This window comes from Protopterus annectens, chromosome 5.part0 (assembly GCF_019279795.1).
Source record: "Protopterus annectens isolate FY-2018-M chromosome 5.part0, PAN1.0, whole genome shotgun sequence".
In the NCBI taxonomy this organism is placed as follows: Eukaryota; Metazoa; Chordata; order Ceratodontiformes; family Protopteridae; genus Protopterus; species Protopterus annectens.
Genome location: NC_056735.1, coordinates 26,185,224 through 26,203,911, shown reverse-complemented (window position 1 = coordinate 26,203,911; position 18,688 = coordinate 26,185,224).

The window sequence follows — 18,688 nt, the reverse complement described above, 5'->3', positions numbered from 1 at the left end:
CTTTTGAAAACATGTGTGTATAACTTGTCTAAGCTTCCTGAACTCATTGTGTCTGTCTTTTAGAAGTTTATTACATTTCTTTGTAACAAAATGTACTAGAGTTTCTATCAGTAACTGATTTGACTGTTGTTGCAACTCTGAAATAAACCTTTTACATCTGGTGACAGAACATAACTGTCTAACATTTGAATATAATGTCAACATATTAACTTTTCTTGGTTCTTTACCTTTACAATTTTTGTCTGTACAGTCTAACCTTTGGATAATGTCATTCACTGTATTTTTATGAAATTGTACACGCAATAAACATTTTTATACCACACATGATTTTATTTCAGATACCAGTCAAATATTATAATCCATTTGCATAATGCCTTACTATCAAATTGCAATCCATTTGCATAATGCCTTACTATTAACTTGCCCTAATAAGGTTTTACATTTGCTAATATGCTGTATATACATTTATTCTGTTATTATTATTACCTCTATGGCATTCATACTGTATGTAACACAGAATAATTTTCTTACCAGTCAACAGACAGGCAGATGGCCAAGCTGCTTTACTGTAAATGGTTGAAAAGTTTCTGTAGTCACTTGTGAAGTTGGTACAGCAAAACTGGCAGATTCAGTCTTACAACTTTGTCTTGTACCTTTTCTGGAGAATTTATGGAACTGCTCCACCTTCCTGCAATGCAGTCTCACCAGATTTAGATGTCTATTAAACTGTATTGCTACAAACTGTTGAAAACTGTAGAAATCTGAAGTACTTCACATAAACATTACTGTGCTTTTACAGGAGTGACATTACCCATTCACTCCCCCTGTTTTTGGATACAGGCTAGGAACGTTGTCAAAGGGTCACCATTGAAAAATTATACATGAGAAAATCATGTAATGCTTGTTTTCCAGTATTGCTTTGTTAGGCATTTTCTGATGCTTTGAAGAGAAGCCTGTCTGTTATACATATAGTATGAATGCACATTGTAAACTCTATACATATATTCAAGCAAACTTTTTCTTTCAGCATATTTACAACAGAATTAATTTCAGCCTTATATTCATAATATCTAACAGTTGGAAGGTCTGTGGCCAACCTTAGTTCTTGCAAAATATGTACCCTAGGAATTTGATGCTATTTACTTTCCCCACTGTGGCACCATTGATGAGGATAGGGGTGTCTGGCTTTTTCTTCTTCCTAAAATCAATAATGTTTTCCTTGGATTTCCCAACATTTAGTATTAAGTTGTTGTCAGTGCACCAATGAACAAGTTGGTTCACTTCCTCCCTGTAGGCCCTCTTGTCTTCCTTCTTGATAAGGCTGATTACTGTGGTGTCATCTGCAAAGTTGATGATTCTATTTGACTGTTGAATAGCTGTGCAGTCATGTGTTAGAATTGTGAAAACAAGTGGACTGAATACACAACCTTGTGGGACCCCATTGTTTACGGTGATGCTGTTTGAGTGATGCTTTCCATCTGGAACAATCTGTGGCCTTTCAGTTACGAAGTTGAGGATCCAGTTGCATATTGTGTTTACTTAGCTTAGATGGCAGTTGTTGTGGAATACCCATGTTGAAGGCCGAGCTAAAACCTATAAAGAGCATGCTTACATAACAGTCCTTATTTTCCAGGTGATCCAAGGTGTGATGGTGTTAAGGCTGTGGCATCCACAGTAGAACGATTTAGCCTGTATGCAAATTGTAAAGGATCAAATGTAGCAGGCAGGCAGGATGTTATATGATCCTTGACCATTTTTTTGAAACACTTCATCACTACTGAGGTAAGTGCAAACTTCATCACTACAGAGGTAAGTGCAATTGGCCGGTAATCATTTCATGATGATGGAGATGGTTTCTTGAGCAGAGGGATGATGTTGGTGGTCTTAAAGCATTTGGGCACTTTTTCCTGGCTGAGTGATATATTTAAAATGTCTGTGAAGACTGGTGCCATCTGATCAGCACAGTTTTTAAGTATTTTCCCTGAGATCTTAGCTTGACCAGCTGCTTTGCCCGGATGAACTCTACGTACATTTTTGTATACTTCTTTCAGGCTGAGGCATAGTGATGTGGCATCTTCATTTGTGGATAGTCTCTCTGGTGAGGTTCTATTTGATTCCTCAAATCTGCTGAAGTAGATATCTAATCTATGTTATACTTCCTTGTCATAAGAAAATATTAAGCTGATTGAGTCTATTAGATGTGCCTGTATCTATAAACAAAACAAACATAGTTTAAGTAAACATGCTTACTGAGGAATATGCAAGTATCTGAAAAGCCACTTTCAGTGAAGAAACATGTTTAGCCAAGTCTGATTTTTCATGACTTCAAGGACTTCAGCACACCAGTCATTCTGTCAACAACTGCCACTTTAAGTTCTTGCAAATGCATATTCATTACTTCAGTAATGCTGTCTATCCATATTAGCCTCTGTCATCCCTTTTTTCTTTTTCCTTCAATCTTTCTGAGCTTCAGTAAATTAAAAAAAAATTAATATACCTTCTGAATATCTCAACTAGCTGCTGACGCAATCTCTTACCCTATCCCTATCTTAATCAATCTCTCCATAACAGAACAATACATTCCCAAGATGTGGAAAATTTCCATACATCACCCCATTACATAAAGGCTACAGACTTCTCCAGTTACAGGTCTATTGCTATCTTATGCCCACGCTTCAAAATTCTAGAGAAATGTATCCATTCCCAACTCATACCTTACGTAATTTCCATTAACCTTCTAATTAATTCCCAACATGGCTTTAGACCCAACTACAGTACCACTACAGCTCTCTTAAGATTCACAAACTCGTATCAACCACTTCAGAAGCAGCAGCCATCTAGTGTCGTCCATTTTTGTTTGACATGCCTATCTGATTTTTATTTATATCTACTGTATAATGACCTTAAAGTCTCATCATATTTTCTACTATTATATAATAATTTCATTAGGTCTTTGCTTATTTTCTATTATATTATGTTTAGTTTATGTACCTTTATGTACTGTTACCATGTGGAGCTTTTCTTCCCGGGCCTCCAGTGAAAATGGGTTCTGCCCAGTTGGACTTTCCTGGTAAACAAATGTAAAATAAATAAATAAATGTAAATGTCCACAGCATTCAATACCATCTCTCATAAGAAACTCCTTAATGAACTTTAATCCTTTAAACTTAGCCATTCTGCCCTTACATGGCTCCACAATTACTTATCTGATCATCTTGTCTACTCCCTGTCCCATTAGGCATCCCACAAGGATCCATTCTAGGCCCTCTCCTATTTTCATCTTCACCAACAAGCTTTACACTGCCACTCACCAGGCCATTACCATACAATACACTGATGACTCCACACTCATACACGCAGCCCCCTCATTATTTAAACTTCAAGAAATACCCCAAAAATCCATTACAGAGGTAGAATCTTGGCTGGCTGGTGCTTAGTTAATCCTCAATCCCAATAAAACTAAATTACAAATATTCTTACACAACAAACCATCAGACCTCCTGTTCCCCTTCATGATTAATTCTTCTAGTAACACAAAAATAGAATCCGTTTCTCAGACTCAACTTCTTGGTGTTACAATAGATAACGAGTTGAGATTTGACAAACATATTATCCTAACTATAAAAAAGTTAACACTAAATTAAGCTCTCTCAACAGAGTCAAACCCTTCCTCTCCAACTCCACAAGACACTCCATTGCTAGAACACACTTCATTTATTTATTTTATTTATTTGCATTTGTTTACCGGGAAGGTCCACTCAGCCGAGATGAGCCCATTTTCAGTGGTGGCCTGGGAAGAAAACATCCACAAGAACAGTGATTTACAATACAGTAATAATAGCAGCAGAATAACACAAGTCTTTGTAACATTTAGATACAATGAAACACTTGCAGTACAATATAGGATTCAAAGAGTAACAAATATGGACATTAAACACAGGTGCCATCTGATAGTCAACCAAAAGGAGAGATATCTATACCAAACGATTGCAGCCCCCCAAACATTTCCAACGCCCAAGTGAGAACTGCTCTCTCCAAAGCAAAAAACACTGCATCCATAGGACCCGATGGGGTCCCCGGCTGTGTGCTCCACGAACTCAATGAGGAATTAAACCCACAGCTAGGACAGCTGTTTAATCAAAGTCTTACCTCTGGATACGTACCCAGGGAGTGGCGCACTGCAACTGTGGTCCCACTTCACAAAGGCGGTGCCTCCACCGACCCTGGAAATTACCAGCCCATTAGCTTGACAAGCCTTATCTGCAAAGCCATGGAGAGGATCATAATGGACCTCATAAATAAAGACATAGGGAATTTGCAGACTTTGGATCCAACCCAGTTTGGCTTTGTCAAAGGCAGATCATGCCTTTTAAACTTGGTTGACTTTTTAACAGTCACCAAAGCCATTGATGAGGAAAGGCAGTCCATACAGCCTACCTCGATCTGGCGAAGGCCTTCGATACAATACCCCACTCGGGTATCATTGAAAAACTCATCAGCTTAAATGTTAACCCATACATCACAAGATGGGTTGCAAACTGGCTGAGTGACAGAACCCACAGGGTCAGAGTTGCTGGCGCCATGTCTGACTCAAAGCCTGTCACAAGTGGTGTCCCACAGGGCTCAGTCCTGGGCCCACTCTTGTTTGGCATCTACTTTTCCAAGTACAAGCAAACACAGGAGGGTTATGGCTGACAAAGTTTGCAGATGACTGCAAACTGGGCGCCATAGTAGAAAACACATCTGACACAGATATCCTACAGAAGGGTCTCACAGAAACTGATAACTGGTGCCAGAGCCATGGCCTAAAGTTAAATGCCAAAAAATGCATAGTCATACCCTTCGGGAAAAACAAGGTTACCCCTAGCTACCAAATAGGTGGCAATCCACTGAGCACAGAAGAGGTTATCAGGGACCTGGGGACCCAGGTTGATAGTAGTCTGTCATTCGACACCCATGTAGCTAAAGTAGTTAGGAAGACCTTCTACATTGCCCACCTTATCATGAAGGGATTCTCATCTAGATCAAGGGAGGTCATGGTCTCCCTTTACTCATCACTCATCAGACCAATGATTGAGTACAATGCCCCATTCGAATGTATCTGACCCGACACTTGCAGCAGCTGAGAGGCCACAAAAGTTCCTCACCAAAAGGATAAAGGGTCTCAAAAATCTGTCCTATGCTGCCCGACTGAAAGAACTCCAGCTCTATTCAGTCGCCATCGCTTGCTCAGAGGTGACCTTTGCCTAACATACAAGGCCATGTCAAACCCAGATTTGATGAATATGCTTCACCTCAAAAATCTAGATCCATCAGAGCCACAAGGCGGAGACTTAAACCTTGACACGGCTATTAATAGGATGTGCTGGAGGGATAGATTCATCACCCAAAGACTCCCTATGCTGTGGAACAAAATCCCGGTATATGTGAGGCAGAGCACCTCGCTGGCCTTGTTCAAGAGAAATCTTGACCAATGGATGGGAAATCGCAGATATACCCCAGGGATTACCTCGGTGTCACTGCTCGACAGAGGCACTGCAAAATAATGGGTATAGTTCCCCATACTAAAGGGGTGGCGTAAGCCACAAAACGATGGGCTAGGCTTGTAAATGCCCTCGGGCAGATAGCCTAGTATGAACCTATGAACCTATGAACCTATGAAACTAAGTTAGCACATCAGTAGCCTAGCACTAATAACACAAGTATGCATATTAATAGGTGTTAAGATCAGATATCTAAATATTGCCACTTCAATACTGAATTCAGTAGGTATTCCATAATAGAGGGCTTAAAGAAGTTGTAAGGAAACTAAAGAATTAAGGCAGTAAGTTGTAGGCTGCAGGTTGTGTCAGACAGAGAAAGTAGTTAAAGTTGAGAAGAGTGGAGGAAGAGGGAGTCAGGTTTTGAAAGGTGTAGTATTAGTGCATGAACATTGCCATAAGGAGGAAATATATTGTTTCAGTGCTTTTTTTTTTTTTTTATGCTAATTGTATTGGTAGTGGTCCTGACTGATTGATGGTGGGAGAGTGTTCCACAGTTTGGCAATAGTAAAAGCATAAAGCATCTGGCCAGCTGATAAGTTTGTTTTTTCCACTTTCAGGAGTAGCTGGTTTTCAGATCTTAGATGTCTGTTTGGGTGGTAGTGGGTAAGTAGATTGATAAGGGCAGGGCAGTCTGATGGTTTGAATATGATTTTGCATGCTGTGATTAACTGTACGTATGAAAGGTAGACAGGAAGTTCAAGCCAGTCTAGAAGGTGTAGTGAGGAACAGTGGTGGGAAGAGTATTTTGCATCGGTTGCGAATTTAGCAGTTTTATTGTAGCATGTTTCTGGTTTTGATTTCAATGAGGACTGAATGTTGGTAAGAAGAGGGGCACCATACAAGACAGAGGGAACTAGAAAAGTAGAGGCAATGGTTTGTTTGGGGAAGCAGTAAAGGAATTGTATATGCCTATAGAGCATACAAAGTTTTTGGTGTGTTTTTTTAATACTATTGTGTATGTGTAGGTTGAATATTAGGTTTTCATCTATGATTACACCTAGTACTTTTGTGTGTGTGGGACACCCGCTATGGTCATTTTCTTTTGTGCCAGAATGGAGAATTCATTTTTATTTAGAGTAGTAGTTTTCTTAGGGGTGAAAAGAACAAGTTTAGTTTTATTGGGGTTTAGGACAAAATTGCTATTGGCCATCCAGGTTTCTGTGGTTGTAAGGGCACTTTGGGGGATTTGTTGTTGTTCAGATGAGGAATTAGCAGTGCAGATGATGTTCTCTTCTTTATGCCTCACCCATTCTCACTAACCCATAAAAAACTGACCTGGCAAAACTAGATGCCTGCTACAACAAAATTGCCAGATTCTCCATCAACTCTCCTCATAGATCCCATCACTGTACTGCCCTATGCCAACTAAATTGTCTTGACCTCCACAATTACCTCACATACACCCAACTGGCTATGGCCCACAGCATACTTTACCTCCCAGTCAGGTGCCTTGTACTCCGCATCCTACTTTAACCCCAGTCTAATAAAAGACTACTTAAATCTTCTGACAAATTCCTCTTACAACTCACAAAAGCTAACAACTTTTCTGGTGAATCTCTTTACTTTAATCGCACTGCTAGAACATGGAACTCAATCCCCCAAAACATACTTACCACACCAAATCTCCTACAGTTCAAATTTCTCCTCAGATCTCACCTACCTAATTCTTGGCTCTGCTCCTGCGTTACACCTGGCTGAGTCATTCCCTTCCTTCCCTCCATTTTTATAGGCTTTCCTTTGCTACACTACACTGTTGTCAACCTGATAGGAGTCTCGTTCTCATCTATTTTCCCCACCTGCACTCTGTCTCTAGATACCTTGTCTATTCCTCTGTACCTCATCTGTCTTCTCTTTCTTTCTGAACTTCTCTATTACATCCTCCTCTAAATTCACTTCTTTCTTAATCATTCAATTCTAAACAAAGTAAAATAACTACTTCCTACCATCCTTTTCTTGTATAGTTATTTGTACTGTCTTTTCTTGAATATGTCTATTTATATCTTCTTATACTTGTACGTCTACTGTATGAGCTTATGTATTGTATAATTTGTTATTTGTAACAATCTTTATTCTGAGGCCTCGGCTGAAAAAGGGCTTGTGCCCAGTCGGACTTTCCTGGTCAACAAACATTAAATAAATAAATAAATAATAAATATCTTTTCTAGTAAATCCTTTCTCAATATTACATGGCCAAAGTATTTTAGCTTTAGCTTTACTACCAGACTTTTAATTGACTATTCTAGGATTATTTCCTAGAGCATTGACTGAGTTAATCTTTTTGCATTTCACAGGATTCTTAAAAGTTTTTTTCCTAAAATCACAGTTCAAAAGCATAGGCTGTCTACTGTCCAGCTTTACACATAGCCCAACTCTCACACTATTTATTACTGAGTAAATCATAGCTTTGACAATTTGGATATTTATTGATATTGTGATATCTTTGCTCTTTAAATTTTTAGCCAATTTCTCACAGTTTTCATTCCAAGAAGCTAGCATATTAATTGTATAGCAGAAGTCACCATCTGCAGAGATCTTTCATTCAAGGAAGATAAAAATCTCTCATCACCTACAGTTCTTCCAAAACATTTTAGAAGAATTAATTGGTGGAGACATCATTTTAAAAGTTTCAATGTTGAACACTAAGCCAGCATTTGGACTTTCTTATATTTCCTTCATAAACAATACCTTCAACTATTCCACAACTTCAGTGATATCATCACCATATCCAAGATTGTTAATATTTCTCTTGGCTATAAGGATTCCATCTTTTGATTCATCTAACCCATTGTTTTGCATGTCACATTCAATGCACAAATTAAATTAATAGGGTAAGTATGTTTATCCTCGTCATACTATTTTCCCTGTCATGAACAAGTCAGCTGTTTCATATATTCTCCATGCAGATTCCTCAATATGTAAACAATGTGAACAGTATCTGAATTTCTCTAAATAGTTTTCACAGTTTGTTGAGGTCTACTCAGCTAGAGGCTTTAGACTAACTAATAACATAGAAGTAAATATTTGTTTCTGAAATTCTTTTGCTTTCTTTTTTATTTAGTGGATGTTGAAAATTTGATCTCTGATGCCTTTGCCCCTTCTCAAACCAGCTGATACATCTGGCAGCTTTCATTCATATACTGCAAGAGTCTAGCTTGCAGGGTCTTGACTATTACCTTGCTTGCATGTGAAATACATTTGTTCAGTAATTTGAGCGTGCTTTAACATTACCCTTTTACAGGATTGGAATCTGAACTGCTTTTTTTCCAGTCCAATAGCCACTGTTGTGTTTTCCAAATTTCCTGGCAAATTCAAAGCAGCAGAGCAATAACATCATCTTGTAGGAATTTGTAGAATTCCAGTGGAATTCCATTACCTCCTGCAATCTTGCTATTAACATGGCTTTCTTGGGTCAGCTTAACTTCACTGTCCAAGATGTCTAGTTCTAAATCAGAGAATATGCCATCATATGTATTAGAAAGGTTACTTTTCTTCCAGCATATAATTTTATATCTGGGTGTGATATTATTTCATACTTAATTGATCATTTATTGTGAATTGGTTTATTAAAACCTTCACTTTATTTTGAGTCTGTTTCCTGCAGCAGGACTTGATAAAAACTATAATTTGTGTCAGCAGTTGTTAGCAGAAGACTTATATGTGGTTTATAATCCCAGAGCAACATAACTAAACCTGTGCTGGGTGCTGAGATCAAGATCCATATTATTTCATAAGGGCTATTTCAATTACGCATATATTCCTCCTACCTCATCTTAATATCAGGTTTTTCTGTTAGGCCTCTCCCATCTTTGTTTCTCATCATGTCCATTTTTATCACAGTTTCACTCTGTTATCTTCTTCAAGTTTTTTGTACCACTCATTTAAATATTCTTTCTTATCTCTTCTTGCTCTTCTATGAACTCTTCCTTCAGTTTGAGATATTTTTCTGCATCACAATTGTCTTTTATTCTACTTCTTTTCTTCATCACTTCTAAAGCCTCCTCCACATCCAGCCATTTTGTTTTCTATAGCTCTTTTCTGTTTGGAATATTTTTATTGGCACTTCATGGACAGTATTGCAGACCTTTGTCCATATTTCTTCAGGTGTTATATGTAACAGGTATAACCCACTAAATATGTTCTTCAACTTCATTACATATCTGCTTGGAATATTGTTGAGCTTGTGTCTTGTTAGCCTAGAGAATTTTTTTTTTTGCTTTCTATTATTTAATTTTTTTAGCTTTTATAATATGAAGCTGCTGATCTGAGTTTTGCTGACTGTGTAACACTTCTCTATCCCTGATGGCAAAGTATGCAGTCTATATAATCTCGTTGACTACCATCCATCCACAGCCCCTTTTTCCCATGGAGTCAGGGTGGGACTTCACCAGCAACAATCTTCTAGAGTCAAGGTTTACACCACCAGGTGGCAAGCCCTGCCACGGTAGTTCTTCCACACCACACACTCACACATACACTCACACCTATGGCCAATTTAGGCTGTCCATTTCACCTACTCCATGTCTTTGGAATGTGAGAGGAAATGGGACCACCAAGAGGAAACCCATTTGAAATCAGGGAGGACATACAGACTGCACACAGAAGCTGCCCCAGCTGAGAATCAAACCCAGGAACCCCTTGCTGTGAGATGACAATGCTATCTGCTGTGCCACTGACTACCACCTACTGATACCACTGTGTAAGTCCATCTCTTAAACTGTTAAAAAAGAAAAGTATTCCCTATGACCAGCGAATTATCTTAGTAGAATTCTATTAGTGTGTCACACTTTATTTCATACATCAGGGGCAAACTTATACAAGATTCCACTTGTACCTTGAGTGTTAACTTTAGCTCCAAGTTATCTTAGTCAGTTGCTTACAAAATGCAATGAAAATATTAAGCAGGGGATGTGCTCAGGGGTGTGCATGTACTTGGATGTGCTGAATCAAGTTCCATTGAGACCTAGAGAATAATTATCAATTTGTTCAATATCTTTCACCAAAATATTTTTGTTTATCTGGTAGGTGGTTATATGGCTTAACTTTATATCAGTTGTGCAAGCCTGATGTTTCTGTCTCTCTCCAGGGGAAAAATATATTTGGCTGATTAGTGAACGCCAATTAACATGATGAACTTAAACGGATGCATGACTGCCAAGCCAATGGGCAAACCAGCAAGCACCAGTGGAAAAAACAATCTAGAGTGCACAGTGCTTAATATCTGGCGGATGCCCCTAACCACACTGCTGCAGGAGGTGGAAAAGGATATCGAACTGTGGTAAGCAATGGAAGGAGAAACTAAAAATGAGGTGACAACCATTCACAGACACAAAAAAAAACTCAGGAGCTACTTGAACAATGTGATCTCCTGAATGTTCACACTCAAAAAACTGAGGACTTACCACAAAGGCAAAAAATATGTAAGCTCTGAATTGATGGTATTGAGAACAGATTCTGATGTAATAACCTAAGAATTATAGGGTCAATGGAGGGACTGGAAGGAGAGAATGTGGTGACCTTTTTTAATAAGGAGCTTGCCGCATTGCTAGTCAGGGATTCCCCTCCTGTCAATGAAATGGTTCATCGGATACAGTCCAAGAACACCTCAAATTATACTAAAATGATTAAATTATCTGGACAGAAAAGTTATTCTTCAGTGTACTATGGACAATGGGCCTAATTGTATGAATGGAGGTGCTAAGGTCCATATAGCCCTGGACCATAACACTTTCCTTTACAATAAAAGAAAGGCTTTCCTCCTGGTCTTACATCATTTTAAGGGGCAAGGCATCATGCTTCAATTATGCTTCCTTTTAATACTGGTGATAAGGAGGGATGATTTTTTTATGCTCTTAATGAAACCGAAGCCTATCTTAATAATGAGCTCCTTATGCAACAAAAGCAAACCCTGCCTACCTCTTCTGTGAAAGAGATCAATAAAAAAACTGGATCAGTCACCTACTAAGAGCAGAAAATTACTAGTTGGTAAGAAAACTAGGAGTCTTGCAGACCCAGTACTTAGAGTAGAGAACAATCAGCTTGCACCTTGCCATTAGTAGACACTGGGGAGGAGGTAGAACTAATTTTGATGTATGTAACAGAAATGAAAACATCACAATGGGAATTTGCTTCACTGGAAGCCACAGAAGTTGCATCATCTTTGCATGTGCACTTCTGTGTAGGTTGAGTGGGGAATCACTTATAAGGCATATTACCTAATGCACTTTCACTGCGCCAGAATCTCTGATAACCTGATTGGGTGTTTTGGAGATTTGGGTATGCTGATTATGGGCAGGGATGGGGATGATGTTGTTCTGGTAATTTTAGATTCTCCTTGGCCCTTTTGGTAATCACCAAACCCTTCCGAGGTGGCATTTATGGCATGGTGGGCTTGTGTTTGGGAAAGAGTATTAATTATTAAAGTAGGTTTTCTGTGTTAATTTTCAATGTTCATGATCAGATTTCCTTGGAATAAGTTTGTCATTAAGTGGCCTGGCTTTATGAGGACTTTATATAAATGCACACCAGTAATAATCTTCCAAATCAGCCAGCATGACCCCTTGTCGTACTTTTATCATTCTTTCCGTAAGTCATGAACACTTTATCACATGGAGCATTTTGTTTATTCCATATTTTTATTTTGGGTCACCTTGTCAGCAGGAAAGGTAGTTTGTAAAAAGCATGTTATTTCCTGGACATCTAAGCTACTTAGAATAAGATGCTGTCTGTGAGATGCTTAGGATAAGCTGATACAAGTTATTGCTGTTGTTTTGTGAGCAGACACTGTTAAGTTTCTGTAGCATGAACTTGCATTTCTCATATGGGTTTTTGTTTCATATGATATATGTATTTTAAGGAAATCTGTCTTCTATTGTTGTTATTCTCATTCGCTGGGTTGCATATGCCATTTCAGCTGTACCAGAACCCACCCATGATGCTGCACATGAACAAGCATCATGGAATTTATTGTCTTCCTTTATCTAATTTTGCTGTTTTTACTCATACACATGTATATAGGTTCATAGGTTGGTACTGGGCTATCTGCCCAAAGGCATATATTAGCCCAGCCACATTGTGCGGTATTCACCTCCCCTTTAGTAGTTCCCTAGAGCCTTGTACTAGCAGCTAGTACCCTTGGCCCCTATATATATAAGAGTTTAGAATATAATTTTGTAGGGGGGGTACCCATGCTTAGTGTTTTTCTGTATCAGCTTAACTGGACAATGAAAGTTTTTATCTTGGAATGTCAGGGCTATGAACTCGGACATAAAGGCGACATGTGTGGTATAGAAATTAAATGCTGAAGATTGCTAATGTGGTACAGGTAAATAGTAGAAGTGCTGGGTTATTACTTCCAGCTGGGGCTCTGCAGCAAAAGATGTTTGGTTAGAGATAAGTTGTATCAGGTAAAGGTGGATGCAAATGTTCATAAACATGAGAGATGGATGATGATTAAACTGAATACATCATAAGAGAAAACTGACTATTAAAACATTCTATGGCCTTAATTATATATTCACAGCCCTTCTACCAAGTTTTTATGACTCTCTTTTGAATTTTGAGGGACATTATCTAACTACCATTAATAGCGTGTGTGGGGGGGGGGGCAATGTGACATAGAAGAAAGAATTGGACAGGATTACTACTGACAGATTCTGGCTGCAACACACACACACACACACACACACACACACACACACACACACACACACACACACACACACACACACACACACGCACACACACACACATGCATACACGCACACACACACACACACACACACACACACACACACACACACACACACAAACACACACACATGCATACACACACACACAGACACACACACACACACACACACACACACACACACACACACACACACACACACACATACACACACACACACACACTAATACCTACCCAATTATTTTTGAAGATGCATCACAGGTATTGTTTTTTTTTTCCTTTATTTTCAAGTCAACAAGGGATTTAAGTAAAGTTTGTTTTAGACCTAAAATATTTATGTTGCAGCCAGCTAACCAAACAAATGTAATATTTATGTTATTACAAAGCTTTACATTTTCGAATCTGCTGAATATTGACCTACTTTTTAAAAGGTTTTTATTTATTTATTTACTTACTTATTTTTTTTTTATTGTTAACTTGGTTGATGGTGGTCTAGTATGAGACCCTTTTCAACCCTTCTTAGGGCCCAAGGTAAAGTCAAATTAATAAGCAAACAGCTAATAATACATTAGCATCACCACATACAGAGTTCAATATTTACAATATTAAAAATAGTAAAAATTTTAACAACCAACTAAGATGTGGTGTATGTGAATGACAATAATACATACACATCGCTGTAAACAGAAGCAGCTATGTATAACACAATGACATTTATCAGCAGGGACAGACAAAAGTACATTTACATTAGAAAGAACTGAAATACACAGTGAAGGCGAATGAGATTAAGAGTTCAAGACGGCAGATTTACATAGGAATAGCAAAGTGCACTTTCGCTGAAGCCTAGTCGCTGGATCGGCTGACTAAACAAAAAACACGCACAAAACATGTTTTGCAGGGGGGCAAGCCCCCCTTCATACATCCCCCTACTTAAATATACCAACTCCGAGATTGTACTACAGCAAGGAAAAGGGAATGTTCCCATTCCTCCCTGTATTGTGATTTCCATACTCTGTTTTTGAAGTTTTGGTACTTCGAACAACTGTGTTCAACCAAGTGGGTTTCGAAGTACTGAAACTTTGTACAAATGAAGTAGTCCCATATATATATATATATATATATATATATATATATATATATATATGTGTGTGTGTGTGTATAAGTAAACCTTTTAATATAGCTACTGAACTCCAGTCAGCTGATACTTTTTTCTGCTGTTCTCACCTCTCTTGCTCTTTCCCGCTCCATTCCTCTACCCTACCCCAATTCCCACCCACCCCCAGTGCTCCTACACTTATAGTCCTCATAATCACACCCCCACCAACAACAGCCTATCACCATCAATCAAGTAACAAATCCACTCCCACTTACATAACATACCCATCCACTTGCAACCTTCCCCTCTCCCTTCACCCAGACAAATCATGCAGGCCATACTATCACTACTACTACTAACTCTCACTACCCTAGCCTATACCACATTCATACACACTGCACTACCACCAAACAGTACCTTTCACCCAACACATACCTACACACACACATACGGACAGACAAGAACATTGCAATCTGCTTTTCATTATTCAAAAACAGCTCACTATTTCTCATACACAAGACACACACCAAAGATACCTCTCAATAAACAAACAGCATCTAGAGGACACACTGACCTAGGCCACACTATAAAACTCAAAATATTCCTCAAAAAGTGTCTACTAATCACAGGAGACATGTACCCCAACCCAGGTCCATTCAACAAACTTCTTTCACACAAACAAAAATCAGAACTTTTTATTAACCTAAACTCAAGAAGTATATCCAACAAACTACAAGACCTACATGCACTCATAGCTCACTACTCCCCAGATATACTATCTATTACCGAGACTTGGCTAAAACCCAACACCCAAAACAATGAAATTCTCCCCTCAGGGTATAGTGTCCTAAGGCAAGACAGACATTCCAAAAAGGGAGGTGGAGTTGCAATTCTATTTAAAAGCACACTTAAAATCCACCCCAGTTCCCAAATTTTAGAATGCAGAAACATTAGGCTCTGTTATGTCCCTTAAAAACAAAAAAATAGAATCAACATACTCTGCAGTTACATTCCCCCAGGTAATAACACACCTATAACAGAATAAATACCACAATGGGCTACAACCAACTATCATGCTAGGTGACCTAAACCTAGACTGGCTTACATGTAGCTCCAACAATCCCTCAAACCATATTAACTTATTTGGCTTCTCACAATTAATTCAAGAGCCCACCAGAATCGACAAAAAAAACAAAACAATCCCTTCTCGACTGGACTTTAATTAATTTCCCCAAAGAAAATTATCATGTGGGTTGCCTACTTGATGAACTAAGTGACCACTGCCCCATATTCCTACTTCATAAACAGGTAAAGATACCCAAACCCGTACTATATAAGGAAATTAGACATGAACACAAGGTTAATCCACAAATTCTCAATAGAATACTACAACAATGTAACTGGCACCCACTACAGACTCTAGCACTAGACCAGGCAGTCTCTTTTTCAATAGTACTTTTATAAATGTTATAAATACAATACCCCCCATTAAGAAGCGTAGAACCAAATTTAACTATGCCCCTTGGCTAAATAGGACCACAAAAGACCTACTAAATACCAGGGACAATGCCTGGATGAATTGGAAAAAGAACAATACTGGCCAAAATAGACAAATATATCAACAACTTTGAAATCAGGCCAAAAAACAAATAAAATAGATAAACAAAACTACTTCCTTAATGTCCAAAACAAACATTCCAAAAACCCACAAAAATTCTGGCAAGCTATCAATTCCCTTCTAAAACCCGGCAAAACTACTACCCCAGCCCCAAATACCAAGACTAACAATGACAGCATAGCTTCTCAATTTAATCACCAGTTCACAGAATCTATTCTCACATTATCTACCCAACTATCTAACAGTAATCCTACACTCACGCCAACCACAGATAACAAAGATTTACCCTCCTTTACACTCTCACCTGTACCAACCTCCATGGTAAAAACTGCTATTAAAACTAAAACCTACAACCCACACAGCAGATGGTCTACCCACTAATTTCCTAAAATTAGCTGCAGAGTCCCTGGCTTACCCTGTCTCAGTTCTTATTAACTTCTCCATACAAGAAGCTCATATCCCCAAATTGTGGAACATGTCATACATTATTTCTCTATACAAAGGTGGCAACTTCTATGAGCTATTAAACAACCACCCCATTGCTATCCTATCCCCCCTTTCCAAGCTCCTAGAGAAATGTATTCACACACAAGTGATGCACTTCTTAATCTCACACAATCTTCTCTCCTCTACACAGCATGGCGTCTGCCCAAATCATAGTACAACTACTGCTCTTCTGTCCTTCACCAATCAGATTAACCAACTTAGAAACAACAATCGCTTCATATCAGCCATATTCCTAGTTCTATCTAAGGCATTCAACATGGTGTCTCACAACCTACTTCTAGACACTCTAACTACAATGTCCTTTGCCCCCTCCACTACTTGCTGGTTCAAAAACTATCTGATAAACAACAGGCAGTCAAATGGCAAGGTGTACTATCACCTTTACTACCAACTACTATTGGTGTTCCACAAGGATCAATACTAGGTCCTCTACTATTCACAATTTTTACCAATAAACTACATACCTCCACCCTGCACGCATCACTCATACAGTATGCAGATGACTCAACCTTAATCTGCTCAGCCCCGTCCATAGCCACCCTTCAAAACCTTACCCAAGAATCCTGTTCCGTCGAGAAATGGATTACAGATATCCAACTTATTCTAAACCCCAACAAGACAAAATTACTTCTCTTTACCCCCAATAAATCCAGGACCATACCTACCTCCTTCACTATCACCTCCAAAAATGGCACAACAATCTCTCCCTCACCCCATACTAAACTCCTCGGTGTAATAATAGTTAAGGATCTTCACTTTGATGTCCATATCTCTCAAACCATTAAAAAGGTATATAAAAAGCTAGGAACTCTATACAAACACAAACAGTTCCTATCAGATCAAGCACAAATCACCCTAGCCTAAACACACCTACTGTCTATACTAATGTACGCTTCCCCAGTCCTAACCCACATCAGGAAAACAGACATGGACAAACTGGACTCATGTTACAACAAAATAGCAAAATTCGCAAATAACTCTACATTTAGATGCCATCACTGTCTTGCCCTAAAAGAGCTTCAGTAGTTAGAACTCCCACAATTAATTAGTTAACACCAACTAGTCCTCACCTACAACATACTAAAAAATCCCTACAAAGCTCCAGCCTTAAATCAACTACTAAACCAATATGTAGCAAACCGTCCCCTGCAGTCATCCAACAAAACCCTACTCTGTGTATGTAAACCTAACAATACTGCAGGAAAAGATCTTTACTCTTATTCCATCACCAAGAAATGGAACAGTCTCCCCCAGAATATTACCTCAGCTCCATCTATATCGCTATATAATAAATTACTCAAGTCACACTTCGTACAGTCCTGGCTATGTCCTTGCATCACTTAGATGTGCCCCCCCCCCTTACTACCCCATATTCTCACTCATTACTATCCTGAAATACTGTACTAAACATACACCCATGAGGAGCTTCTACACATAAACCATTATGTTTTGTATTTCTATATTATCTCTTGTGAGATACCTCTTTCACTGCATAAGCAAATAGGGAGTATTTCTCTCCCAAATACTCTTATCCAAAGTCAACTATGTGTAAACTATGACTGCATAAGCTTGCATAGAACAAACTATTGTACATATAAATTTTTTATTGCATTGTATTATATATCCTTTGTTTATATATATCATGATTGTTTATATATATATATATCTACCACTGTACTTGTTTTATGTGGAGCTTTTCTCCCCGGGCCTCTGCTGTAAATGGACCTTGCTCCAGTCGGACATTCCCAGTTAACAAATGTAAAATAAATAAAATAAATACAATAAATATGTGTGTGTGTGTGTGTGTGTGTGTGTGTGTGTGTGTGTGTGTGTGTGTGTGTGTGTGTGTGTGTGTGTGTATGTGTGTGTGTGTGTGTATGTGTACACATGCAAGTCAAAAGGTAAAATCATATTTGTTAGAAAGGTTTCTGCAGCTGTAAGAAAGGAAAGAATGGACCGATGAGTGACTCCTCATCTGAGTGAACCACATATGGTTGAATTTCGTTTTATATAGTGTACATAAGCATAAATGTGCAGGAATATTAATATTAATATTTAAATGAAAAAGTGATAGATGCCAAGATGTGCAACACTGTGTTATAGCAGGTGGTGTGACTATGCAAGTGTTTTAGAGTACAGGTTAAGTAAGGGGGTAGAGTCAGTCATCTCAACTGACCAGATTTTAGCAGAATGTCCAGATTTTTGACTCATAATTTTTGCAGATTAAAGTGACTAAA